Below are 26,911 nucleotides of genomic sequence, written 5' to 3' on the forward strand. Positions count from 1 at the left end.
TAGCATGGCGCATGCACTAACGGTACTTCCCGCGTTCTCATAGTAGCATCGTTGCAGGTGTTGAAGATGGAGGTTCTTATTCCAGCTCCCGCCGACTGTGAAGTGCGGTCAGTGATAACGCTAGGCCGCACACGGCTCGACGGACAGCAAGTCTCCTGCAGGAGTTCAGCTGGGAGGTGTTTAATCATCCACCCTACAGCCCGGACCTCGCTCCCAGTGATTTCCATCTTTTCCTACACCTCAAGAAATTCCTGTCCGGTCAGCGTCAGCGTTTTGAGAATGACAGAGAGGCGGAGATGGTTGTCACACAGTGGTTCCAATCCCAGGCGGCAGACTTCTACGACACAGGTATTCAAAAGTTGGTCCCACGGTATGACAAATGTCTCAATTCCGGTGGCGAATATGTTGAAAAATAGCTGGACACTTGCTGTATCTGTTGCAATAAATATTTCCATGAAATTGTGTTTTGTTTCTGTAAACGGCCCCAGGGAAACTTACTTTGAGGACGCGCCTCGTATTTATGACGTTTCACTGATATTGATTTCAGAATATCCATACATCTGCGGAGTAACTGGTGGAATTAATATAGCGTGTTATTAATTTACGATCTGTATTGGTGAACTTCAATAGTATATAAATTTGAAACTCGGTTTCTGGTTGCCATTTGGTGAACAAACAAATATCGTGTAACTTTTGCAATACACGACATCAGAGGGGAAAACGACCACCAAATGCAAAGTCAATATGCCAGTCAGTTGTACGGGAAATCAAAAAAAATGTACATTCCACAGAACGAACGTGTTCTGCCCAACGCCTGTGCCATATAAAATATTTTAATCGGATATGCAACTAACATAGCATCCAGCGCTTTCAAATAGAATTCCTAACACTGATCGACTACATCTGGCTGAAGTTAAGCACATTTGCTCATCCCTGGGGGTTTACTACGATGACAATATAAGCTACACATCTATTTTGAGCCAGATAAATTCAATATCCATCAGAGCTACTGTTACCCAGGTGCTACATCGCTTTCCTAATATTATTCTCTCACATATTACATGGTGCAGAACACAAATGACAATCTACTATGAGATTTATGAACTAACATTTTGTATGTTCAGTTTGTTGTTAGCAATTTCTCACAAGGTAAGTTAATGCTATCTTAAAACTTGAATTTATGTAAGTAAACAGGATGATAATAAAATTTGCGAAGAATAATTTCAAAATTTGCACGCTTGGAAAAATACTGCCAGTATGACCAAGTTAAATTATAAGATTGGCCGGAAGTGCAGCACGCGTAGGAGAGAAGACGAGAAGTGCATACATAACTTTAGTCGAAGTGTCTGAAAGGAAGAAACATCTTGTTATTTCAAGAGTCATTACCCTATTAACATTATTAATTTCTGGAGGTATTATGTCTGTGTATGTATGTCCCCTTCTACCGCATGAATCAACTGATAAAGTTATCTTAAATTTTATATTGACAGAATGCCACTTGGGGCTACTAAACTATGTACTTTTCAATTCCTTGCCATCAGTAACACCAACAAGACGGTCAAATATATCTTCTACGAGGCAGCAATAGCAAAGACATGTAATGTAGGCAAGAGGTTGCCAGCCGTGTGCTGCGGGAAAGTTGTCACAATCGGAATTGTTTTAGGTTACACGTGAGAATTTTGAATTATCCATAATACGTTACGTTTTCTAATAAAACGACCTACTTTTAAGTTTATTTTTGTGACCTGGAGTGTGTTTAGCTATTTTTTTAAAAAAAATATGGATTGTGGTTTTCTGTTATGACGCCGCGCGGTCTCGGAAGATTAGGTTAGGTTAGGTAAAGTTAGGTTTGGTTAGGTTAGGTTAGGTTTGGTTAGGTTTGGTTAGGTTAGGTTAGGTTAGGTTAGGTAAAGTTAGGTTTAGTTAGGTTAGGTTAGGTTTGGTTAGGTTAGGCTAGGTTAGGTTAGGTTAGGTAAAGTTATGTTTGGTTAGGTTAGGTTAGGTTAGGTTAGGTTGGGTTAGGTTAGGTTAGGTTAGGTTAGGTTGGGTTAGGTTAGGTAAAGTTAGGTTTAGTTAGGTTAGGTTAGGTTTGGTTAGGTTAGGTTAGGTTTGGTTAGGTTAGGTTAGGTTAGGTTAGGTAAAGTTAGGTAAAGTTAGGTTTAGTTAGGTTAGGTTAGGTTTGGTTAGGTTAGGTTAGGTTAGGTTAAGTAAAGTTAGGTTTGGTTAGGTTTGGTTAGGTTAGGTTAGGTTAGGTTAGGTTAGGTTAGGTTAGGTTTGGTTAGGTTAGGTTAGGTAAAGTTAGGTTTAGTTAGGTTAGGTTAGGTTTGGTTAGGTTAGGCTAGGTTAGGTTAGGTTAGGTAAAGTTGGGTTTGGTTAGGTTTGGTTAGGTTTGGTTAGGTTTGGTTAGGTTAGGTTAGGTTAGGTTTGGTTAGGTTAGGTTTGGTTAGGTTAGGTTAGGTTTGGTTAGGTTAGGCTAGGTTCGGAAAAACGTTTTACTGTGTCACATTCCACAAGAACACGTTTCATATTCTCACCGACGTAAAGCACTGGAATATCGTAAAATATTTCGGAAAATGCTTTCTTCTGAGAAGACAAGATACAAAGCAGTCAGTGACCTAATTATTTCAGGCATAATTTTCTCAGTAGATAAATAGGCTGCAAGCGTAACCCTCTCATATCTTAAGATGACCCAATCATAAAAAGGCGAACTCTGACATAGCGTACTGAAATTTATATTGGAAACAAATCTTCGAAAAATACGGAATTGTTTAGGATAATATTCTTGTAGATAATAAATCATACATGTCGGAGGAACAAAGTCTGTAATCAACTTTGAGTTTAACATCAGGGGCTAATGAACATTTGATCTGATATAAAAAAAAATGCAGGTCGTGATATATTATTTTCTTGTAGGTACAGAGTTACGTGTTCTTGTAATATTAAAAATCTGACAGGGAGAGGGAATTTATTTGTGCCAACAAACAATTGATTTCTTAAGTAACACTTATTAGGCGGCTAATTTACAGATCTATCAGATTTTAAGAATTTACTAATTACGTAAATTGTAGATGTTCCGCTGCAGTTCTTTATAGTAATCGCCCGAGGACTTCATTTCCTTCGAATGACGGTAATTATTCCGTTGAAATTTCCCGTCCAAGCGGATTGCTAACAATGGAGGACCAGTCTATCTTTTATGCAGACAGACATGTTAGCAGCAAACTATAAAAGAAAATCTGAAATCCGAAAGCATGTAAATATACTGCAGCATATTGTGATGACGGTGAGAGATGAAAGTAATAAGCCTTCAACATAAAAACAAAACGAACAAAAAAGGAGAAATTCAATTGAAATTGAAATAAAAGACACAGCTCGGACGTCATCACAGAGTAGGGAAATCATAGACGTATATCAGCAGCTTCTAAAGAACGGGCGATTTTAATACAGAATCGACGAAACTGAAAACGGAGGACGGAATAATGTACACAACTGCAATATATTTCGAAATACATTTTCCCTGGCGGTTTTGCGTACCTTATCGGCCTCGATCACGGTTTATTGCAGAATCGAGCAAATGACTGCAAACACAAATCGACTGTCGCAAAGCTAATCACACTTCACACGCTTACATGACAATGCACACAGAGCGAAATAACGTTAAGTACTGCCCATTGCTGTAGTTCGTAACAGGATCTACGCCTAGATTCTACGCCCGCTTGACATTTATTGCAGTTTATAAAAAAAAAAGAACAAAAACGTTCGATTTGAATTTGACGTTTATCAGGAATTACAGAGGGATTAAGAGAATAAAAATTAAATTTGTACGATAGAATTTAGTGTATTAATATCGGTGTAACGCCGTGTCGACTTGTAGCTGCATAGCAACGTTTCGAAGGAACATACTGAATCAATCTTCAGTCGTGAAGGCATATGCATCTTCACCGGGGGGCAGAACCTCATATTTTTAGAAGCTGTGTGTTCCGATGGTAGAATAATTAAATATTTTATAGAGTTTACTGTAGATTCAAAGATGACTCCTTATTACACGCTAAATTTATGAATTTCATTCCAACACTAATGTAACAGATAGGTGGGTTCTTTCCTGACACAAAAATACACATTCGAGGCATTACAGTGGACTAAAACCTAACATCCGTCAAAACTATTTCGTGATATTAGCACCGCGCGCCCTTGGAGAGAGATAAATCAAGACACTGAAGCGTAAAATTAATTTTCATATTCTTAAGACATTTATATTGCCTCTAGGGTTTTGGCAAACATACTGCTTAGTCTCTCTTTACCCGTCCATAAATCGAGTACAATTACGAGACCCCCATTATTACTCAGGACGCGGTGTTGAAGCGAGAAATCCAATTTGCCACTGCTGAGGACAGAAGATCAGAGGCAGAGACGACAAATATGTGTAGCCTGAGCTTGAGGATTAAGTTACCACGAATTATTATTACAGGAAATGAATGTCAGTAAAATAAGAACACGCTCCGAGTCGGTACTGGATTGGTTTTGTTAGGTTTCTGGATCGATTACAGGTACTACCTGTTAAGATTATTTCTGTGGACAGCGTTTCTCGAGACTTTGAATCCACGTCTCTACGGAACCGTGTCACTGATGACAGAAATAAACGTTCTTTTGTTCACGTATTAAAATAATGTAACACTGAAGAAGCAACATGAAACTCACGAACATTGCTTGAGGTTCTGATGTTCTCATCTACTAAAGACATGTAGTTTGAGTCTGTGTATTGTCAGAGTTAAATTACATCTGCTAAAGTTTCTTTAGGAGTACGGAAAATGAAAAAAGTATAAAATGCTTATGTCCAATGTCCGTTTGTACGTCTATGGACTAGTTGGTAGGCGATCAAAGCCGGTAACACTGCCCCCGTCATCAGGGCGATGACCAGACTACACAGCGAAACAACCCAGAAGACAGAAATCTTCATACTCATCGCCCTGATGACGGAGTCAGTATGACCTCCGAAACGTTGGTAAACATCTACCATACTACACACCGCAACAACCCAGAAGACAGAAATCTTCATACTCATCGCTGTGATAAGCTCAAATTATCATATTTATTTATAGTTAATTTAGCGACGTGGTTAGTAGCTTAGAACATCGAATAATGAAATGATCGATTAATAAAAATTTAAAAAGTATGAAAGTGGTCGTGACTGATTTAAGGTACTATCCCGGAAATTGCCTTGGTGACCCAGGGGAAACTCCCGAATAAGAAGTCAGAGTGATTAAGATTCGGACTTGACGTCCGGTTATACAAATGCAGCTGCAGTTCATTTCAATAGGAACCCGGTCAAATATCTGACAATTTCGGTGGATTTCATTTGCTGAAAAGTAATATGAATATAAATAATGTGAGTTGAAACGATTGTCATACTGAACAGGCAATTTCAATGTCTCAGCAGAGTTTATTTTAAGAAGAGACGGCGAGAAGAACGGACGTTTTCGTTAGCAGAAACCGAATTCCGTTTATGTTTTCTCCTGTTTCCTGTACAACAGAGACAAGTCTTCATGTAATTCTAGTGACAGAGGACAGGATTAATGTCGTACATTTTCGACCAACTTTCAGAAGTTCAAGCCCTACTGATTGCAAAATACCTAAAGTTTGTAAAAGAAAATTTGGATATAAAAGCATAAAGATTTTCGGTCGAACTTAAGGGGCTATGACGTCAAAGAACATTCAAAATGTTCGGTGCTAAGAACGAGATATGTCATTTAGAAACTTTCATATTTAATAAAATGTGTGAAAATATATTTCTCCTGCTCCCTTTTGATAATCAAGCTTTATAAGTTACCGGACTCATTTCAACATTGATGTCTTATTTGTACATCAGTTAATATCTAAATATACAAATCACGTGTTCTTAATGTCTTTTTATGTAACAAAAATCAGTACCAATGTAAGCTAATGCGTATTCGCTCTGCAGTAGCTTACTGGCGTCATACGGAGGTGGTGATGGGTTCGAATCCTAATCGAGTAAATTTTCTTATCGCATTGTTTTTGTTTTATATCGTACACAGAATTGAAATACTAAAGTTGCGTATTTTTCGAATATATGTTGCCATATAACATTGTATTACCCCGCAGTAAAAGGGGCTTATAAATTTGTTCGCCCGCCATGTTAGTATTACAGATTATAGGAAATAAAAAAGATTGCAGTGTCGAAACGTATATGTAAGATTTAATCGAAATCCGTGTAGCGTTCCTCGGGTTAAATCATGCGGACGGACAGTCAGACATGGTCATTCCTATATACGTTCCTTTCGTATACACAGTGCAAAAGAAATCATATTCGTGAAAATGCGTTACTAGGATACCGTTGTTTGCTAGACTGACAGAATTTAAGAGGACGTCTGTAAATTTCCAAGAGTAAATGACGTTACACGCAGAGAAAATTCCTCAGCTGCTTTGTGCACCGATGCACAGACTTACGACACAAACACCGTCGGAAACTTTTAATTTGTATGTGTGGTAATTTCACAGGTAGGAGCAGACACACGTCAGAGAGCATCACGGGAACAATTTTTTTTACAGGTTTTGACACAAACACTAAACTCATGTCATGGAATTACTGAAACTCCGTTTATAAATTTCTTGGCTGGATAATACAGAAACTGAACAAAATATTTCTTCTACATTACAACTATATTTCTCAATTAATAGACCTGGGCTACGATACTACTGCATATATTTTCAGCACAAAACAAATTGAAATAACAGAATCAAAAAGCTACCTGCGAGATATATTAATAATTCAAAGGTTAATTTTTTGTATAAGCTTGTCGCGTGTAATATTCCGGGTTTCTTTTCGTCAGAATATTCCTTGCACCATATTTATTTCAGGAGAAAACGTTAAGTCCATTAACACATTTTATTGAATGTTATGTACCTACCGTAGTACTCGTACATGTATTATGTATATATTCAATTCACTTTAATTCGCGTTACATCACTGAATGACTTAAATTGCATCTTCCTATCCACGAGCGTATCTTCTGAGCCCTTCGACAGATTCTGATGAAAATCGAATTATAGAAGTTATTACATACTGACTACAGTGCCTCGAGACTTCAGTAAGTGATTTCATTCTTTTCATAAGTCGGCCGACATCAAACCCACACACACACAAAATGGAAGAATCACAATTTCGAGTGACTACGATTAATTTACGTGTCACGCCTGTGTAACTTCATGTTCGGGAGGATCCAGTCACATCAGAACCCTGAGGATGGGGACAGAGTTTGTTCCCGAAACGTCGGTTTACTACGGTAACCAGTTAACGCGGCTGATCGCCCGAGAAAATTTTATTGATTAGTCATTTATAAATTAATTATTCGGTTTTTGTCCGTCTAATCACAATTATATTTAAAATTTACAAATAAGATAATTAAAATATCATTTTATGTTCCACATCGAATAATCGATTTACATTTGGAACATTTCCAAATGTAAATCGATTATTCGATGTGGAACATAAAATGATATCTTAATTATCTTATTTGTAAATTTTAAATATAATTGTGATTAGACGGACAAAAACCGAATAATTAATTTAATATTTGATCCAAAATATGACGCAATTATACCATCTTAGTCATTTACAGTTTGCGTTCCGTTAACAGAAAAATTTGAGCAGGTAATCACGAGTGTAGGTCAAGGATTTAGAAGGAGGCAGTTGTGGTTATTTAAATGTCTTTGAAGTCATTCACCTACGGAGGCTGTGGAAAATTACAAATATCCTTAGTTAGAAAGGCCCAGTCGAAATTCGAACCAGTATCGACCAAGCACACATGAGGAATGTTATCAATACATCACAACCTGCTCGGATGCTAGAGTGGAAGATGGACGATGACATGCGGATATAATGCACGCTCTCCGCCCGTTCTCACTAGGAAAAGGTAAATATTCTTGCGGAGATTAACAGGCCTCAAACTGGAGCTCTTCTCACAAAGAATGAAGGTCCATTTCCCATTGCTTCTAGGCGAGTAAACAGAAAATCCATCTGGAATTTGCTTGCTGTGGAAGGGGACGCTTTCACAAGACCGTTCGAACAAGAGTGAAGTAGAGTGGAAAGGAGAATACAGTTCAGCGGAGGTCAAAATTCGTCGCCTGTGGGGAATTTAAGAAAGACGCCAATAAAGAAATTCTTTTAGATTCAACATGAATGTTTTAAATTCAACTGATTTGAAAATGAGAATATCGATTGTGATTTTATATCTGCATTTTCGATTTTAATGCAAATTTAAAAAAAAGAAAATTATACTGACAAACAAATACTTTATTGGATGAAATAAATTGCGTCTTATACAATTTTACTTCAAATTCTCGGATATAACCTTGCTTTTCTTCCTTGTTCGTGAAGAATAACACTAAAAAGAAAATTAATAATAAAATTTTACTACATAATATTTTCGTTAAATGATGTATTTTTCATCAAAGCGGGATGTTTTGTTGGCAACCCTGCACATAATAATTTCATCCTCAGTGTAATTGAAGATTCTAACCCTAAATATGTGCGTTAATATTGAATATTTCAGACTGGTGTACTAATAACAAGTTTTACTTATATTTGTGGTAAATTCACTCTGAAGTTCAAACAACAAAAGTAACGCCCGTCATAAAGGAGGATAACAAACTGTATTTTGGTTATAAAATTGGTGGCCAGAACTAAACTGGAATATTTACTATTCAGCGTGTGTTTTAAATCCCAGGGCCTGGCTTAAAAAACGTGCGTGCTATGTAATTTGCTATACAATGGCTTGAAGGGAACCGAAATAATCTTGTATGAGACTTGAATATGCCCTCGATTCAAGCAGAGGTTGTTGGTTCCAGATTACAAGAATGAAATTTCCTTTTTTTTAAAAAAAATAGAACACACAAAGCGCTCAGTTTTTTATCAGGAAAAAGAATTTGTAACTTTATTTTCTATGAATGGTGAAATATCCTATAATAACAATGTTTATGAAACGACGAGAAATCTAGGGTATACAAATAAGCTTGAGAATTGGCGAATGGTCACTCATTCTTTAAAGTTAAGTCAGAAGGCACATTTTATAATGAAAACAATTTAGTATGAAATCCAGCTGCCCATGGTGTGCACATAAAAGTGTAGTATAAAAATATTATATTTCTGCATAATAAGCACTGTTGGAATATTTATGGAGATTTAGAAGTCATAGATCTTCTATTGGTTATACAAAATATCGCTGCTTCTTAGCGAAGAGGAATATCGCCCAAGGCTTGGTTTCCATGCTGTGACAGAATGGCCTAGTAGTGAGAAGATTGAGAAAATTCTTCCTGGCTACAAGAATGCTAAAAATGACACAGAAGACAGTTATACCTTACGTCACATCAAGCCTGGACTGATAAAAAATTGTGTAAAGACCATGAATCGGAATGGAGAAGGTTCTTGGTGTTTGGAACAGATGATTCCACAGGTAAAAGAATGGATCTGCGTCCGTCCTCTGATAAAGCAAATTTTAATGAAGTCATAGGACGAACTGAGAATACAGTTTGCAGAGAATTATCTGGGAAACCACAAAGCTCCAAACAACAGGTAGTTGGTTAGTTGAGGAAATGCTTGAAGTCTACAGAATGATGGATTGAAATATGTAGCTGAAAATCCACTTCCTGCACTCTCACTTGGTACATATATCCGAGAAATCTGGAGACGTCTGCGACGAACATAGTGAAAGGTTTCACCAGGATGTTTCTGCCATGGACACGCGACATCGAGGAAATGGAATGCTACTATTCTGGAGCTTAAAAGGGAAGTTCCAGACACGTTCAAGAGGAAATCAAGTGGAACAGGATTCTGACTACATTGAACGTAAGAGTGTATTTTGCGTTCCTATAACACAGTGTACTAAATGATAGGACATTCAATTTTATATGGCGTTATTTTTCATTTCATGTTTAACATTGCCTTGAATAAAATTATAGGCACATTCATAATGTTACAGTAAATAAAAACGATTGAATTAATCAATACTGGAAACTTTATTTGTTGTTTCCTCGAAAAATCTGCGTGCTACAAGATTTCTCTGGCCAGATTGGGAATTAACAGCCCGGAACCTGAAAGGATATCAAATATCGTTATGGAAGGAAAAGTTAAAATTTATTTTTCAGTGTCATAAATAAATGTATAAGTGCTACTATCATTCGGCAGTTTTTGGAAGTGCTTCTAAAGAAGATAAAATCACGAAAGGGATAAGAGAAACGAAAACATGGAATATAAAAAGAAGATACGACATAAATAATTTCCCGTTGAATTTCAACGGGAATATTCTTTTAATATCATTAATATTTTTAAATTACGGCCATAAAACATACACAGATCAAATTATTTCCTTGCAAAACGCATGCAAATTATTCCGTTCTTTCAATGTTATACAGTAACAAAAGGCTTCAAGGTTTGTCTTATTTTCAATTTCGCAAATGTATCCACAGTTCATGGCAGTTGGTGCCAACAACATTCTCATAGACGCAGTTGACCTGAGTGCATTGCGGGCACGTCTTTCGCCCCCTGGTGTGGCCGGCCAGCTGTGACTGCGGAGCACATGGGCTTGGAACGGTTGGAAAACGCGGCGGGTTACACGTGCTGTATTGCAACTACACGAACATGGGGGTAAGCTGGGTGTGGGGTGCAATGAATTGTTTTCAACACTTAAGGGCAACAGCTGTAATAATGCGGATTAAGAACGTGACCGACGTAATATTACAGCCCTTGAAATTTCACATTTTTGTGCAGTGTAACTAAACAAATATGGTTTCTGTATGTCTTGAAATTCATCTTGCCGCAAGATGTCAGTGTCACTGTAAACTCGCGTAGTATCGATTAGTCCAACGAATATTATTTTTCTATCTGTTGCGTCATAATAGCCGTTAATACATGTATAATACCTGTATAATCTGTTAATAGGTGTTTGAATTATCGTTGGCGCAGAACAGTAAAGAAATTATCCAAAGAAATATTATTATAGACTTTTTAGATGAAAGCAGTGACTGTTTCTTCATTTTTAAATATTTCTGTCACGGCTCTGGTTCATCAGAACAAGTCTATAGACGCAGTAAAAGACTGTATAAGGCATTCTGTTGGTCTGTCTGTCCGAACATATTCGGGAATTGCTGAGAAATTTTTTTACGGAGAGAGATTTGCTGAAATATGTGGACGCATTGGAGTTTTGGTTGAAATCGAAAAAAAAATCCTGATACTTTACATATGCCTTCGTGTACACTTCTCGAGCGGAACTCCGTAAATATTTATCCAAAGGAAAGAACGTATGCTTCAAACGAAAGTAAGAGAAACACATACAAAATAAGTTTTATGTTGTAAGATTTGAGGTTTTCACAGCGGTGAGTATGAAGATTTCTGTCTTCTGGGTTGTTGCGCTCTGTAGTCTCCGTCATCAGGGCGATTCATCGCCCTGATGACGGAGGCTGTATGACCTCTGAAACGTTGGTAAACATCTACCAGACTACACAGCGCAACAATCCAGAAGACAGAAATCTTCATATTCATCGCCCTGATGATGGAGGCAGTATGACCTCCGAAACGTTGGTAAAAATCTACAAGACTACACAGCGCAACAACCCAGAAGACAGAAATCTTCATACTCATCGCCCTGATGATGGAGGCAGTATGACCTCTGAAACGTTGGTTAACATCGACCAGACTACACAGCGCAACAACCCAGAAGACAGAAATCTTCATACTCATCGCCCTGATGACGGAGGCAGTATGACCTCCGAAACGTTGGTAAACATCGACCAGACTACACAGCGCAACAACCCAGAAGACAGAAATCTTCATACTCATCGCCCTGATGACGGAGGCAGTATGACCTCCGAAACGTTGATAAAAATCTACCAGACCACACAGCGCCCCAGAAGACAGAAATCTTCAAGTTTTATGTTTATTCCATTTCATTCGAAGGTGTTACGGTTTTCGAGATAATGACGCTGTTATAGCTTATGAACCATCGACTGATTTACCATTCACGAATGTCAATCTCGAGGCATTAACAGAGAACACGCGCCAGAATTCTTAACGTCATGTTTACTTTCTGTGAGAGGTTTCTCAACGGATGAAAGTGCGTAGAGAATATTCGGGACGATTGGGAAACGTTTCTAATTTATGAGCAAAGCCGAGTATATATAGACAAAATACGAAATTAATCACGATTAAGCAAACATGCAGTCCTCACTTCAACTAACTAAACAGGGGCGCAGGTCTCTCGGCCGCTAATCAATTAAACAGCTATCTCTGCGGTATTCACATCTTGACCCTTGTCCTGGATTTTGAACGTTCTTTCCCATCTGCTACACAGCTCGCTGATATGAATATCTGAACACCACGTTACGGGTACCACGACACAATTCCCAACAGTGATCTCTAAGCTGCTATTTTCATATGTCTATACAAATTATATACAACAGTTCAACATAAGCAGTACACTCTAATATACTGATGTGTACCTCGGGGATTCTACAAGCTCAGTAACAGAGATTTGTTCGTGGTCGGTCTGAGTGTTTTATCCATCCAAGACCGTACTTGTCTTAGACTGCTCATCCACTGTGATCAGCGAAGAACAGACTTTAAAAGGTTTGGGATTCGAGAAAATTAAAGTTGGAAAGAGGACTTAGTGGGCAAAGGACAGAATTATTGATCCATGAACTGGAATTTATTTATTTATTTATTTATTATTAATTGCAAATGGGTTTATACCCGGTGTCACCGGAAATTTGAAGGGTACTTACGAAGATACACAATGACAAACTGCATTTAAGGAAATAAAAAGAGAAATGGAAATGTTAAATACAGAAATATGAGGGGGAATCCGTCAGAAATTATGAGACAAACAGTGGTATTGGTTTAAACAGAAATACACAATGTGAAGAAAAATATAAATATACTGAGAAGTTAGAAAAATACCAAGGAGTAATATCCTACACTGCAAACAGTAAGCAACATACTTAATAAACGTAAAATGTCAAACACACGCAATTAATTATACGTAGGTGTACACACATATTGGTTCGATGACATAATAACCAGGCTACCCTAGATGTTAGGTTTGATCAAATTACACGTAGAATTTCGGGGGAAACATTTCAAAGATAACACGAAGGATCAGAGTCTGCTTTGCTAATCTTCTTGTTGCTTAGCTAGTCAAAAATTTCGTCTACTTTTATGGATACGTAAAATCATTATCGTCTTCACAAAAAGCCTACCACAAGATACAAGAACCAGATGAATTTAATTAGTATCTTCATATCCAATTTTCTTTAGATTTCTTCAAGATAATCCTCAATGTAGAAGATGATATGTGATGGGTTGAATTTGTTGGTAATCATAATGAAACAGAACTTAAAATATTGTACGTATAGTCAACTGATAAGAGATTTATCAGGTTTCTCTTTGTCTCTTATCTTTTCGTCATATTTACAGAAATACCCAGAGGGAATCTGGGTTTTATTTATTATTTTATTTAGTGTTCTGTCTGAGGACAGGTCCATATGAACAGGATCCTTCCATCCTTTACTCGGACTGGGACCTGTTCATATACGTTCTTGGCAGATGATCCAGAAGTGGTTTGCCATTGCCTTCTTCTGTGTGTGAATGGAGTAATTGTTGGGATGCCACGGAGGAAAACTCCGTGTTGCCTAGACCACGGCCTTGCCCAACACAAGTTATAAATTCGGGCACCGCCGGGAATCGAACCCGAGACCCCAGGATTACAAGGCCAGCGTTCTAACCGCTAGACCACCTCATCTTATTATTATTTAGTGTTCTGTCTGACGACAGGTCCATATGAATAGGATCCTTCCATCCTTTTCTCGGACTGGGACCTGTTCATATACGTTCTTGGCAGATGATCCAGAAGTGGTTTGCCATTGCCTTCTTCTGTGTGTGAATGGAGTAATTGTAGGTCCATTTATGCTGGAATAAAGGGTTCAAGATTTAGCACTGTTGAAGGACGCTCTAATCTCTTTGACTAATGAGAAACGATAAGGACGAAGAGGAATTGGGTTTATACGAAGCGGAAGATGAGACAGAAGAGATAATTAAACAGGAATTGAGAGAACTTGAAGGCGCCCGGGGTGTGAGTTGCAGTTGAAGGTTTAAAAGGTATTGCTTTTATCTCCGAGGCGTCTGTCTGCTCAAATCGAACAACTCAAAAACAGCTGAAAGCTTTTTATGAAATCTGATATCGGCGAGTACTTTTCTTACTACAACATTATAACATTAACGAGCGCTTGAAACGAAGACCTGCATTGTTTCTACGAGAGGAAGTGTCTGGTTGCGAAATATTCGTAATTACGGTCCGCGAATTGAACACCGGTTGTCAAAATTAGTTCCCCCATCCCCTACTCATGTGAATAAATCATTCATCTGCTCCAAGTGAAGTCGTCATAAACGTCATTGATCGATTATTCCAGAGGTTATAATTCTCTCTCCTAAACATATCGTCGAAAAGTTTAAATTGTACTTTCACGGAGTTGTATTATGTTATAGATTATAATTTGGACGAAGAATAGATATGGAAATCAGTTAATCTAGAGGAATATAGGCAAGGATTGCGCGGAAGTTTCTTCAAAGCGTAAAGCGGCATGGAGTAACATAGTTTTTAAACGAACATTGAAAACATTAAGCATTAGGCGATGTCGCGGAGATGGTAAGCTCAGTGACATTAAAATTTCCCCAGCCAAGGTCGATGTGGTTAGATGGGGACAAGCAAGTTGTATTGAGTTTCATATCCTACTACAAAGACGATCATAAACAGAGCTGACACCAAAGTTCAATGGTCAATAATCAAATCATCACGGCCAGGGCCAGGCAATGACGCTGTTTGACACAGAAATAGATAAATGTAATCCGAACAAAACATTTGCGAGCCGATAAAAATTCCAGTAGCCAAGGGAAAATTAAGTGATTAACACTTAGATCTTACATCTTGCAAAAATTTATCCTCACGGGGGAATTCCGAGTGGGGAATCCACAGCCAGCCGTGCAACCACGTAGGGAATCCCTGCGATGACGTCACTACTCAGTCACATGGGCGCCAGGTACTCCACAGAATTATTGCGCCGCGCATGCATCTCCAGACATGTCAGGGTTAAGCTCGTATATTTGGAAACGAGATTTCAACGAAATCAGCAGAGGAGTTGAGACAGCACTGAGGACAGTTACGTTATAAACCTACTTATATACGTGTTTCCTGTAACAAGCTCATGAGCTAAAATATATTAAGTCTGAATTTTAATTAATGAAACGCTTATTATACAGTCTAAAATTCTGTGGTTTGAATGAGCGTGACCGCACATGGTGGAAATATCAGTATATAACATGATAGTATGAATAAGTTAATAACGTCGTATAATGTATGTCTAAATTCTGTCGCAAGTCGTCTTTCTACAGAGAGCGTCTAAGTCGCATGATTTGCTACAGGCTCTGTGAAATGAACTGAAGTGAATGAGATTAGATCCAGTTATATACCGAATACAGATAAAATGTACCACCTACGTAACCTGCTCCTATATACCAGTACCAGGTGAATGTTATTGGAAGTTACGATGTCAAAGAAAATTCGCTACATTTTTGTTTCGTTGCATGGAACGCATAATTTGGAGTCTCTGCGTCTAAGTTAAACCTTGGAACCACTCCCCTGAACCCGCATTTAAAATTTTTGGATGAATTTTTTGCGATCCGTAATGGTGTATTTTAAACCCGACTTCTTAAAAGCTCAGGTAAAATATTTTATAAATCAGCACATCTACAAAATGTGCGAAGATGACATATAAGTACAACTCAGTAAGGAGCATTTCATTTGACATATCTGAATATTTTACGTGTGCAACGGAATGATACAGATAAGTTGATCAGCGTGTACAAGATTCGATTTGAATCCAATATGAATTTCCGCCCAAGGCAAATGATAAAAGTGAAAACGTGACGTGACGCCATGCTTTGTGCAGGAAAGGTGAATAGAAATTCATCTGCCCTTCACATAGCCAAGACGGGGAAGGATCCCAAGATATCCTTTTCCTACAGACCCATCATTCTTCTTAAGACGGTCGGCAAGCTCTGTGAGAAGATCCTATTGACTAGGGTCGTACACGAGGCAAACGAACGTGGACAGCTGCGACTGAGTCATTCAATAAAATGATTAAATTTTCTGAAATTGTTACCTACTGAAGTACATAATATTCCTTTGTCAAAATAAGAACAATGAAACAGACTATTGCACATGATTTCTAAACGAGAATTTATAAAAGAGAAAATAAATTTGCAATTCTCTAAGTACTTTACTTATTCCATGAAGCCAAGTCCTCCCTGAGAAGACAACAGTCGCTTAGCCACTCAAGAATTTCCCAACATTTTACGGGACACAAAGGTTCATTGCCGTGTTCACAAGAGCCCGTCACTGGTTCCTTTACTGGGTCAAATGAATCTATTGCACACCGCGCCATCCTATTTCTCTATAATTCATTTCAATATATATTATACCCCCACCTATGTCTAGGTCTTCCTAGTGGTCTCTTTCTTTTTGGATCGCAGACCAAAATCCTATATGCATTCCTCTTCACTCCAATGCGGGCTACAAGCCCTGCCAATCTCATCTTCCTCGACCTGACCAGTCTAGTTATATTTGGCGAGCTACGTACTCTACACATTCTCTATATATTGTGAGTAGAACATTCTCAAGCCGAATCGTTGATACTCTGGGAAATGCTTTGTTTCCTTAAACCCGTCCAAGATGGCAGCATGGGATTTAAAACGGAAGACTAATTACGCGCACTCAATTAGGATTTGGCGCATTGGACCAGACTTAAGAGCTCTCTGGGGAAGTCGACTCTTCTATCTCTGTCTTCTAGGTTGCATTACAGTATTCTCAAAAGCAAATATGTTGGATAAAAGTACCTTCTTGATGTTCTGATGTAGGCTAGGAAGTTCCCTATTAAATCGCGTCTCCCTCCGCATCCATTTATGAACTCTGATGATTCATTTGTGCTGAATAAGAATGTAGATGGCTGAAATGTGTGTTCCTGACGTTTCTGTTCCTAACTTCAGTATACTTTACATCATTAATATAATTGCCTACTGACAGTACCTTCTTTGCCGCCTTCAACTTTTAAAGATCACTACAATATCAGTCAACGAATCTATCGGACATTCGGAGTAACATCGATCGAGCGTGCTGACCACAGTATCGTATGATCTTGAGTCACTGGAACACCAGGATTGGTTCGAATGTTTTAAACAAAAGCGACCATTTTGTGCTGTGTTATGTGTCAGCTGCCTTCACATTATCGTAGGCCACTTACACTGAAAAAAAATTGTCCTCGGATGACCTTGAAATATTTAATGGTCTCTGTTCGGCAAACCCTTTAGCTGACATTGTCGTGATCTTGGCATGACCTAGGACTACCCGTGACCTAAACGTGACATGAGTATTGGCTTACAGATTCTCGCAGATCGGCAGAAATATACGTTTAAAAAACGACTTTCGAATAACTTTGAAAATTTTACGGCCTATATCCAGCAAATATTGAATATCAAAAAATATTTATTATCCCCAAACCCAAAATTTTACAGAGTCTCTAACCCGGGAGAATTTTGGGTTTATGACCTTAGTTCACGTAATCTTCTCGCCGAAACAAATAATATTGTTCTTTTGGCCCGTTATATCGAGGTTAGTATCCAAGCTACAGAAATGTTCTTCCTCGGGACTCAAACCCACAGCAGCTAGGCTATGGTCTTTATTTCTGTAATCTCCCGCCAGAAACACAGAACTTCAGTCTTGGTGCCTTCATCGGGAATTAAATTCAGGGCACTCTTCCGGAGGTTCAACCTTCCGACATTCTGTTTCCACTCTCAAGAAATAAGCAAACAAAGTTTGGTGTTAATGATTTTATCCCTTCCTGAGCTCTAAGCAAACATGCATACACACATAAAGATACATGCCCGTAATTTGAAGGGAGAAAGCGGAGGAAAGAGACAGAGACGTGTACAAATAAATAATCAAAGAAAGAGGAATGCAAACTTCTGCATAAGAGATTTTGAATCTAATAAGTGCACGGGGATACAGAACAAATGCGCGGCAAACTTTAAAACATGTCGGAGAGGCACCTGAAGAGACATTTTACGCTATTTTGTGTCACAAGAGGAGCCCATTTGTTACGTCCAATGCTTTTAGCGTTCCATCGCTGATGTAATATTTATCTGTGTCGGGCCAACATTAATGCGGATTACCGGGACGCGCTCATAGCCTACAGCGCGTGGTATCTGTCATCGCGATCCGTACGTCCTTGTATACTTTCACTATGACACTGCTACAAACAGCGAAACAGCCTACATTTGACAGCTGGTGGTACTCGTACAAAACACCTGCACTCGTAAACTCACTCCAGAGTATTCCGAAAGCGTTTGTTTCGCCCGGTTATGAATATTTTATTGCCCTATTTGACTGGCAACATCACAGACCGGGGTCTGCAGTGGCCGCGCGGTCTGAGGCGTGGGCCTTGTGCTACTTGGTCACTGGGACCGTGGGTTCGAATCCCACTCAAGCCATGGATGTCTGTCCGCGTTTTTCTGTGTTGTGCTGTCCTGTGTACAGGCTCGAGGCCTTGAGACGGGCCGATCCCTCGTCCAAGGAGTCCTACCGAATGTCCATAGATCGAGCCAACGAAAAGTTGGGACCCGCAGTGATCAGGCACTTGAAGAACGGGTCGTTCCCAGTATCCCAGTACATCACAGACCACCCACAAAGCAAACATGTTGCAAATTAAGGAACATGAGACACAAAGCTGGAGGTCGCGTATTTCTTTCGATACTAATCAACGAACTGATATGGAATCGAGAATTGTTGACGTCGATACTAAAGGCTGTTAATCGAATTTAATTATAACCACATCTCCTCATTACAACAAAACTTTTCAAGAAATTGCTATCGAACTTAATTATTAAGTAACTCCATGGAGCAGAGCCCACCAAGAGAATTTTACACTTGTGCAGCTGTTCAAATTTCAGCTTTCTGTGGAATGAGAAGAATTATTGTCCTATTTCAAGCCACCTGAATCTACTCTACTTCACATTTATTTTATTTCTAAATGCAAGCAGAGGATTTTTCCTCCAACCTCTAGGGTTCACCCAGCCTCCTATCCAATGGGTACCGGGGTCCTTTCCCGGTGACCACTCACCCCTATTTAGTGCCGAGGTTAAGAACAAGTAGGAACTAAATATCCTCTCCCCCCAAGCGCCTACATGGCGTAAAACGACACAGTTTTCTTTATTTTTAGAAGTTACGTTATTGAAAGGACCGCCAATTTCATTAGAAAATTTCTATTATTCTACTTCCATAATCTTCGGATTAGTTACATCCAAAATCAAGATGGCTGTCTTGTGGATTGTTGCGATGAACGCCGTGATGCTGCAGGCAGCAAGGACCTCTGAAACGTCGGTAAAGTTTTACCAGACTAAATGGCAAAGCAGCCCAGAAGACAGCCATCTACAGACTCAAAACCTCAGATCCAACCAAAATCAAATTTCCCTACATGACAAAAAGACTGAGAGATCTAACAGATTTGGTACTCTCTGGGAAGGAATGCTGTTCAACTAATTAAAAATTTAAACACTGTATTTCTACATAATTTCCAACACACAAGATGCTGTATAATTATTCCATAATGAACCAGTCCCTTTGAGACGGAATCTATTTTAAATCGAATTATTACATCGTTATTTACACGTTCATACATTCTTTCATGAGAAAAGGGTGCACTGCGAAAGGATGAGGCAAATATTATTTCTCCTAAACCTCATTTCATACAATTCATTTACTTCGTTTGATCCATTTTAGCTGTGGTCTTCGAATCCCATTAGGACGACTGGAAATGCTGGTACAACACTTCTTACAAACGCCAAAGAAAATCCATCTTCTTCCGTTTATAATTACATGCCATTATTTCAGACCGTATCTTTTCGCTTCGCAGCAAAATAACGGGAAATGAGAAGTGTGAAATAATATTCATAAAAGACGTCTTGACAGCCCCGAGAAACTCGTGCTTCTAAAAGTATGCTAATAATTACAAATATATTTAAGAGTTTATATGATGAAGTAAGTCCATATGAACTTGTTCCTACAATAGTAGCTCTAGAAAGGATTTGGACAGAAATGAATTACCGCTTGAAGACTTGTGTTTTGAAATGAGTACAAGGTGGTGAAAAAGATTCCGAGTGCATTCTGTCAAAACTGAAATACGAGGTGCGATCGGAAAGTTTCCAGACTGCGCCTATAAAAACCCGTACACTTATCTCAGGTATTAAATTCATCCATCACCCTCGAAGTAGTTCCCCTGGGAGTGAACACAACGATCCCAGCGCCGCTGCCAAGCCTGGAAGCATCCCTGGAAATCTTTCTTTGTCAGCCTGTCAAGCACCATCTGCGATTCTGCCTGAATCTCTTCTATCGTCTCAAATCTCCTTCCCTTTAGCTGAATTTTCATCTTTGGGAAGAGGAAGAAGTCACACGGAGCTTAGAAAGGAAGTTGGGGTCCGTTCTTGCAAGATCTTTGAGCTCCTGACAAACGAGAAGTCGATTCTGCTTCTGGTCCTCAGACAGGATGCGTCGCATGTGGAGTTCTTCCTTTAGAATCAGCTGACAGGTCCCATAGCCTATCCCAACAATGTCGCACAAGTCGTTGATGGTACGACGTCGATCTTCGTGAATGGCCTGCCGAATCTTTGTAACATTTTCGGGCGTTGTGCTCGAAGATGGTCGTCCAGAACGCTCGTCATTATCGACAGAGGTTCGGCCATTTTTAAAACGTGAATGTCACACAAATGTTCGTGCACGACCCATTGCGGACTCCCCAAATGCTTGCTTTAGCATTTCATAGGTTTCCGTAGCCGTTTTGGCGAGTCTTTGGCAAGAGATTCAGGCAGAATCGCAGATGGTGCTTGACAGGCTGACAAAGAAAGATTTCCAGGGATGCTTCCAGGCTTGGCAGCGGCGCTGGGATCGTTGTGTTCACTCCCAGGGGAACTACTTCGAGGGTGATAGATGAATTTAATACCTGAGATAAGTGTACAGGTTTTTATACGCGCAGTCTTGAAACTTTCCGATCGCACCTCGTATGTGATTACAGTTTGCAACAGTGCGTTGTAGGGGTTTCGGTTGTAAACATAAAACTGAAAGTGTCAAAGAGTGTAAACTTCGGGAAAATAAATCGACAAATTACGGATGAAAAGTGGAGTGTGACAGGTTGTGAAATTACTAGTGGTTAAGGAGTATTAACGGATCACTCACGACGAATTTTAAACACAATTTCAGAATTCATGTCATGTCAAATATGGTGTGTACACAATACAATCGAATAAACTATATAAAGAATGTGTATTCCATGAAAATGTAACTGGTGATATAAAATGGGTAGAAATGATACATTTATTTAAAATTTATTTAACAAAGTTTTTTCAGTAGCTCAGACTATATAGCGTCGATGAAATTATAAACGAATACATTAATTTTTCATGCGAAATATTATTTAAGTAAATATAACAGACGCGTTTAATGAAATATATTTCGTATTACTTGTTAAAGAATGTGCACATTTCAGTGTTCGTAGGAAACTCAAGTCTGCTCTAGTGATATGTCTGTATTAGGTAATGATTCCCCTTTCGTAAATTGTTACGACGAGGTCATTCTATACAGCACAGAAAGTATATGCACCGACCGTACATGTGTTTATGACATACGATTCCCATAAATAACATAAAAACTGTTGTTGAAAACCCCGGTTGGAAGGGAACATAAGAGATTCCTACAAACAGTTCAATGATGTGGGCTGGATACGTCTTATTTTATGATAGGGTTCATGGTGGGCTCTTGTAATGAATTTTAGGTTATATAAAACGTAAGGAACCTCTTGACTCGCTGAGAGAATATTTGCTTGTGAAGATATATTACATTCTATTAGAAGAATGTAAAAATAGAGGAATTTGTTATACATGTCGAAGCACTTAATAATTCAAACACTTATACCAGTTTATTTGAACTTAGTACGTTGAGTTTTAGACATATTTCTATTAAGAAGGAATGAAAAGGTGTGTTATAAATTGCAATACACTTGTTTTTTAAAACGTGTTCTTTGCTATGTTACATACCTTACTGGATATGATGTTAGTTGATCCTGTTAAAAATCTATTATTGCACAGATATCCGTATTCTTATCAACTTATCAACATAACAACCATCTTCGTCCCACTGCTGCTGAACACTGAACTGAACTCAATCTGATAGCGAATGTTGTGGTTAAAACCCGAAGACGCTACAAACGAAATCGTGGTCGCAACTCAATTCAGGTTTTATTATAACAGCCTTCTGCTGCAAAGCTGTTCACACTGCTAAAGTATGATCAGATACGTTGTAGGTTAAGTCTAATTTTTGTTTCCTTTTGTCAAATATATAACTGCTTCACATGAGGTTTCAATAGTACGTAATATATTTTTTGCAAACCTTTAACGCACAAAAATGTGTGTGAGTTTTTTAAGTTATGCAAAGTACACATTAAAATGGTACGCAATTTGTTTTTCCACTGCTATATTTGACATCATGTTTAACGCCTTAATTGCGTGTATCATAACAACTTGTCTCATAAATGAAAAATAGCAACGAATAGTATGAAATTATGCTCATTAATTACCAATTGGGAAACAATATCGTCCACAAAAGTCAGGACGTCTGTAACCACATGGACATATTGCGTGTTGCATTTCCTGTTCAAAAATGTCTGAATATAGGAGCAGAACTGTTAAGTTCGAAATTAAATTGAATAAACGCGTATATTAGTTGAGCCATGCCTGCATTCTGTCAATCTGTCCGTACGTAACAACTAGGAACCGCGTAATATCATAATAATTAGTAATGAGGAGATTCATCAAAATTTAAAGACACGTTCCAACTATGGTTACATTCGGACACCAACCGGAAATTCATTTGAAACTACGTGTCTTCCTACGTGCGATAGTGAAACTGAACCAGTATGGGAGGGGCTATTCCAACACAGACAGACAGACAGACATCTGTAGTATTGCTCGCATAACCACGTTGATGGAATCTCTCATGATGACATATTAATGCAGACAGTGAGGCACCAGGCAAACTCATGCAAAGGTCTTTAATTCAGACAAATATGACGTCACTTGCACCATTCACAAAAGTTCAAAGTCGTGTTTCACGGAATCACCAGCCTGCCGTTACCATTTACATGAGAGCTTTCGTGAACTGAAATTCTACGAGGTGCGATCGGAAAGTTTCAAGACTGTGTCAATAGAGGGCGAACCGGATGTAGTACGAGCTTCTGCCTTTAGGGAGTGCGGCCAACATTCATAGTGAATCAGTGTGCCAGCCGGCATCATCGAATTAGCATTTGTTTCTTAGTTACGGGCGTTTTGGTAGTGCATTACACCGACCCTCCTGCGATTTCGGAATGGCGGATTTTCATGAACAAATCAAATACGAAATCACTAGCATTGTTACGTTAGGCGTATGTTTTCCATCTAGTTCGTTAAAAAGTTGGTTTTGAGGTAGACGATGAAATTTGATTAACGGTATAAAAACAGGTGTTAAAACTCCGCCAATACGGGGCCAGAATCATGTTCATGTAGCAGTTCACACACAATACCAAATTTAATCAAAATCCGTTTAGCAATTTTGGCAATGAAGCAAGCTGACAGACAATGAGAACGGACAAATATCAGTTCCAAATATGAATTAATCTCATGCAATTAGTGCAAAAATGGAATATTTCAAATCATGATTTAAAATGGTATGTTAGATAATATTATATTTATTTTGTCTCAACTGGGTTGAAGTAAAATATATTACGCTGAGGTCATTTGTAAACGTTTCTTAGAAGATTAAAGAAAAAGAGATGCTTTAGTCAAACACTCCTAAAAAGAAACGAAAAGAGCAAAGCTAACCTTACACACAATTCCCGAGAAAAAAAAACTCAACGAACCAAACACACTTTGAGTAAAATGCGAGTCGAACCGCGGAGAGAACAAAGGTAGACGTTGTTACAGGCGGTCGTGCTTGGAATCCAGAACAAAGTTCCCGGGGTCAAAATCCCGTCACGTTGAAGACGTTGTTTCATTTACGATGGATTAATTACAATTTATTACAAATGGCAATCACAGTTATTTTCTAATTATGAACTTGCATCCTTTCAGATATTGAAGCCTAATGGTGGAAAAAGTCTAAAGTTACAAGCCGATTAAAATTACAAACCACACAACTCCTCAAAGTAAAATTATCCTTGAGAATCTGACAGTACGTCAGCTGGTCAAGATATTTACCATCTTTTGTATAACTCAAAGGTTCATTAAATTGTTTACCAGAGCCCGCCACTAGTCCCTATATTGAGCCAGTTCAGTCCATGTTACTGATTCTATCTGAGAAAGATTTATTTTGAAATTACCCACCCGTTTAAGCCACCTCCCGAGAGGTATTTCTTTTTTTAAGCATTCCATCTAAAACTTTGTGCGCGTTTCTTGTCTCCCCTATTCTAATTCGATTTTCTGGTTGAAAGTCTCGAGTTTTATAAACTTAATTCAAATTAAAGTTTAGCTTATTTATTTTTATGATTTACGCACCAAATGGGGAGGAAAAATATTCCGGACGGAATAACTGCAAGCATTCCTAAAAGTTTAATTGACTTAAGTTTCTTGTTGCACCAATCCGAATTTAAATTTTCTTCGAAACATAACCGGGGCAAAATGTCCCCGATTTTGTGTCAGTCAGTCGGTAGAATGGCAGAATTAATATTCATCACAGAATTCAGCGTCGTCTTAAGAGACACGTCCGTCAGTGTATGAGCATACGATTTCATCGAGCTTTAAAAATAAGTAGATTCGTTTCGTATCGTGCTTTGCCATTTTGACACAGCACACAGCGCCCGTCTCTCATTCAGCCGCGGCGTCATCACTGTTTCACGTGAAGTAATTTGTTTTATGTTTGAACGACGTGAATAAAATGAAAGCATAATGTGGAAAACCTAGGAATTCTTGGAAATACCAAATGTGTTTCCTTCAAACTGAATACTAGATTTTATACCAGATGTCGGATGTAATTTAATTTGCTCTTTACTGGGCAAATGTAACCCCTATACAGCAACGAAGTAGTCCAGATTCCAAATAACAGAGAACACGTGGCTCGAAAAATTGTTATTTAACAATCTTGGTTGCTGGTAGATAATTCAGGCAGCGAGAGAGCTTTGGGTTTCAAACACTTGCAAAGGCCATAATGTAAAAGTTATTGGCTTCAAAGCCAGTTACTTCACATTGGAGTTTGAAAGAACTAAAAAGTTTCAAGTTACAGTTTCGAGTTTGGGCAAAACGTGACAGAATTAAAAAAAAAGCACGCATGGGTCGTGATCTGCTATTTATTTTAACCCCTTCATGTTTGTTGGAGAAATAATGGCTCAAAGGGGTAAGTGCGTGGTACCATGTGTCTAAAAATGACGAAAGTTTTCAGATGTAAGATTTGAGGTTTTCACAGCGGCCAGTTTGAATTTTTCTGTCTTCTGGGTTGTTGCGCTGTGTAGTCTGGTAGATGTTTACCAACGTTTCTGAGGTCATACTGCCTCCGTCATCAGGGCGATGAGTATGAAGATTTCTGTCTTCTGGGTTGTTGCGTTGTGTAGTCTGGTAGATGTTTACCAACGTTTCAGAGGTCATACTGCCTCCATCATCAGGGCGATGAATCTTTGGTAAACATCGACCAGACTACACAGCGCAACAACCCAGAAGACAGAAATCTTCATACTCTGATGACGGAGGCAGTATGACCTCTGAAACGTTGGTAAACATCGACCAGACTACACAGCGCAACAACTCAGAAGACAGAAATCTTCATACTCATCGCCCTGATGATGGAGGCAGTATGACCTCTGAAACGTTGGTTAACATCGACCAGACTACACAGCGCAACAACCCAGAAGACAGAAATCTTCATACTCATCGCCCTGATGATGGAGGCAGTATGACCTCTGAAACGTTGGTTAACATCGACCAGATTACACAGCGCAACAACCCAGAAGACAGAAATCTTCATACTCATCGCCCTGATGATGGAGGCAGTATGACCTCTGAAACGTTGGTTAACATCGACCAGATTACACAGCGCAACAACCCAGAAGACAGAAATCTTCATACTCATCGCCCTGATGAAGGAGGCAGTATGAACTCCGAAACGTTGGTAAACATCGACCAGACTACATATCGCAACAACCCAGAAGACAGAAATCTTCATACTCATCGCCCTGATGATGGAGGCAGTATGACCTCTGAAACGTTGGTTAACATCGACCAGATTACACAGCGCAACAACCCAGAAGACAGAAATCTTCATACTCATCGCCCTGATGATGGAGGCAGTATGACCTCTGAAACGTTGGTTAACATCGACCAGATTACACAGCGCAACAACCCAGAAGACAGAAATCTTCATACTCATCGCCCTGATGATGGAGGCAGTATGACCTCTGAAACGTTGGTTAACATCGACCAGATTACACAGCGCAACAACCCAGAAGACAGAAATCTTCATACTCATCGCCCTGATGATGGAGGCAGTATGACCTCTGAAACGTTGGTTAACATCGACCAGATTACACAGCGCAACAACCCAGAAGACAGAAATCTTCATACTCATCGCCCTGATGATGGAGGCAGTATGACCTCTGAAACGTTGGTTAACATCGACCAGATTACACAGCGCAACAACCCAGAAGACAGAAATCTTCATACTCATCGCCCTGATGATGGAGGCAGTATGACCTCTGAAACGTTGGTTAACATCGACCAGATTACACAGCG

At 38.9% G+C, this 26,911-nt stretch overlaps 1 protein-coding gene across 5 annotated transcripts in view; it reads right to left on the bottom strand.

Moving 5' to 3' along the window:
- The window catches only part of LOC110835936 (uncharacterized), a 221,932-nt gene that overhangs the window by 52,125 nt on the left and 142,896 nt on the right, over positions 1 to 26,911 (bottom strand). The window contains exon 1 of one of the 5 annotated variants that reach the window (XM_022076658.2): positions 22,199 to 22,306. The exons of the other annotated variants lie outside the window; for them this stretch is intronic. The gene's annotated coding sequence lies outside the window, so the exon portion shown is untranslated. Of the gene's footprint in view, positions 1 to 22,198; positions 22,307 to 26,911 lie in introns of those variants that run through there. 5 annotated transcript variants of the gene reach the window in all.

The sequence above is a fragment of the Zootermopsis nevadensis genome, unplaced genomic scaffold (assembly GCF_977971745.1).
Source record: "Zootermopsis nevadensis isolate Lab colony 2312 unplaced genomic scaffold, Znev_1.0 Znev_ptg000061l, whole genome shotgun sequence".
In the NCBI taxonomy this organism is placed as follows: domain Eukaryota; kingdom Metazoa; phylum Arthropoda; class Insecta; order Blattodea; family Termopsidae; genus Zootermopsis; species Zootermopsis nevadensis.